The following is a 3,442-nucleotide window of genomic DNA, read 5'->3' as shown; positions in this document are numbered from 1 at the left end:
ATAATATAATTTACATGCATGGTTAGCAAAACGTTGGATTATATTTAATCTGATTAAATTAATCCATTTGATATAGGTTAATTGACGTGCTTATGTTCATGCAAAACACTTTTAAGAACACATGCATGAGCTTAAATTAATATTAGAATTCCAGCCTTTAGAAAACATATAATGATGAATTGAATTCGTTCTGTTAGCCCTCTGTTAGTACCCACATCAATTAATCTTTGTCTGATGAAGCAGGATGGTGACGAACCGGTTGGTCCCTTTCCTCCAGGTAAATACTGCAATGGGTAGTGTTTTATTTTTTAGTTTCTCTAATTAGAAAATCTAATTTCCTTCTCCCTCAATTTTTGATTTCACCATGTGTAAAAAACCAGCACTAGGTCTAAAGACCTTTAGGATATATAGTGCAATTTCATAAGCCAGTAAGATTACAATTTAATATTTAATCTCACATGTGTGCCGCATGCCTTAGGAGACACTTCCTTTGGGCTTGCCGTGCATACCCTTTGTTGCTAGGCTTTAGCCTGATTTGCTTCTATTTTATGTAATTAATCAAATCTTTCCTTTCAGATTGAGCTTCCTTATTTATTTTAGTTCAAATAACTTATAATAAGCCACTTAAAACTACGGTTAGTGGTATTCCTCTTCACTGGTAAGTGAGAGGTTTTAGGTTCGATTTTCGCCAAAGACAAATTTGAACCACATTATTGCTAGCCCATCATGAGGCTAAGCTCATCCCTCATCCCTTAGTATGGATAATATCGATTGTTCAAAAAAAAAAAACTTATAATAAATATAGGCTTAATCTCAGTTTACTATTCTAAACTACCATTGTTTTCAACATTTGGTACATGAAGTATTTTTTTATCCAGAGTCATACCTCAAGTTTTAATTTTCGTACAGTCTTATATTAAGTCGGTTGTTAAGTTAGCTGTTAACTGATGACGTGGCATCTATGTAGATACTGATTAGGCACCACGTGTCATTAAAAGTCCACGTGAAAATTAAAAAAACTAAAAATAAAATAAAAAAATAAAACCTTACACTTCTCAGCTCTTCAACTACTTCAAGGCTTTCAACCAAATACAAATTGGCTCGTCAAATTGGGTTCTACAGAACAGTGTTAAACTGTGGATGGACAAATTCATTGCCCTTTCGAAAAGTATGTCTCTACAATGGTTAATGTAGACAGATAAATCACAGAGAGATGCAATCAGAAATTTGGGGACGAAGGTGAAGGCTGTCTCCTCCTCTTCTCTCGTCTGCAAGATCTCCCCCTCCAGTAAAAAAACCCGATTCCAGACTTCCTTCGAAACCCGCTCACAGAGGAAGACTTCAATCTGCCCCTCCTTCACTCCCCGACCCCCTTCTCCCTTCTCTTCTTTACATCCCACCCAACCCTCCTCTCCTACCTCACCCCCTGCTCCCAATCCCATTCGTTATGATGGAATCCACCTGAATGACAGTGTACCTGGATATAATCAGATGGCCGAAAGCAACTGCAAAAGGGATTACTGTTGCCATTAGGGGCTACGGTGACCGATTTGTCGAAGCTCGAGTGGAAGTGAGTCGGCATATTTGAGAGCAAGGTTGGAGATTTCGAAGGAGAAATCAGGCGGTGGAGGATTAGGCTGAAGATCAGGCCGTCCCTGTCACACCGCCGAGACAAAACCCAGTCATGCCGCACCTGCAAATTCCATGCTTTCATGGTGGTAGAGAGTCCAAATCGGGAATCCAGGTCAGGTATAGAAGGATTAGGGGAGGGATGGGTCGGGTTGGGAGGTGGTGGTGAGAGAAGGACGAGTGCGAGTGGGGAGAGGGACGGAGGATGGAGACCGAGTTGGCGAAGACACAGGAGAAATAAGGGGTTTAAGCGATGGGGGATGGTTAAGATTTAGGTTTAGGTTTAGGTTTAGTTTATTAAATTTTAAATTTTTAGTTTTAATTTAATTTTTTAATTTCCACGTGGGCCCTTAGGTATCGTTTGGTATGCAGACAAGACGAGACGGAGGATGGAAACAAGGAGGAAGAAGAAGGAGATGAAGATGTTATAGTTTTGTGTTCTAGGGGGTGAGGCAGAACGAAAATTCACCCAAAATTCGTCCCGTGGAACAATGCGTTCCACCCGTTTTAGGCGCACCAAATGTGGGACAAAACGTCTCGTCCCATTCCGTTTTGTCCCGTCCCACGTACCAAACGGTACCTTAATGACACGTGGCTCCCAATCATTGTTCACATGGCACCACGTCACTAGTTAGCGGCTTACTTAACAGTCAACTTAACAGATGTATGAGACTGTCCGAAAATTAAGACTTGATGTATGACTCTGGAATGAAAATATGTACTAAATGTTGAAAACCATGAAACTTTAAGATAGTAAACTGAGATTAACTTATAAATATAAGCTCCAAACAAATTAATCAAATATAAAATAAAAAAATTATTGAATATAAACAACTTATATTAAATTCAACATTCACCAAATTTATCCTTCAATATCATTATATTTTGTGTGACCTTATAGGTTCTAACTAAAGTTGGCAGTGTTAATTTGATTAATTAAAGAAATTTATTTGTTTCTACATAGTTAGTAACAATTATAATTCAACCTTGTAGGAATATCCACATCTGAATATTAACATTTAGCAATGGATTTCAGCTAACTAGATTAGTCAAAATATGTTTGAATTCATACAACACATATTTAAAACCTTTGTTACGATTACAATGCAATTAGGTTCCTTTGTCTACTATATTTTGATCATATATTTAGAGCATAGAACACTTGTCAATTTCTAAGCATGAATATGATTACCTTGATGTATGTTGTTTTAAAAAAAGACTTCTGGAGGTAGATTGTCAATTGGTTACTAGAATATCAACCTTCTTGATTACCTAAAATGTGACATATTTTTGGTTGTGCATTCACATATCTCTATCTTAATGCACATGATCGTGAACCTTTGTTATAGGGCTCTGCTATTGTTTGAGAGCTTTGGGGCGAGACCAAAGCTCACATTCCTTAACACGAGATAACCAGTGATGTCTCATGTTTAAGAACTAGTTGCATCCATAACTTAGAAGCATGGTACTATTGACAAGTAGATAATTCTTTCATTCGTATACTTTTATGGTTGTTTAATGGTCAATGAACTTGATCTCATAGATGAGCACCTTTATGTCTATTTCATGTCACCACATGTCTATTTCTCGTTCTTTGTCAATTGTGTAGGAATGGTAGAGCTTAAATTGGAGATTTACTTCCTAATTTGGACTGAAAGCAAAGAAATCCTACCGCCATCAAATTGAATAACCTTGCTCTACTTTAGGTACTCATGTTTGGTATTGTTAATGTTACTGTAAATCTTTATACCGATTTCATTTCACACACTTCCATTGAGTTTTTATTTTTATTTTTATTTTTTATTTTATTTTA

The sequence above is a fragment of the Malus sylvestris genome, chromosome 3, assembly GCF_916048215.2.
Source record: "Malus sylvestris chromosome 3, drMalSylv7.2, whole genome shotgun sequence".
Taxonomy (NCBI): Eukaryota; Viridiplantae; Streptophyta; class Magnoliopsida; order Rosales; family Rosaceae; genus Malus; species Malus sylvestris.
This window is presented reverse-complemented; position numbering follows the sequence as displayed.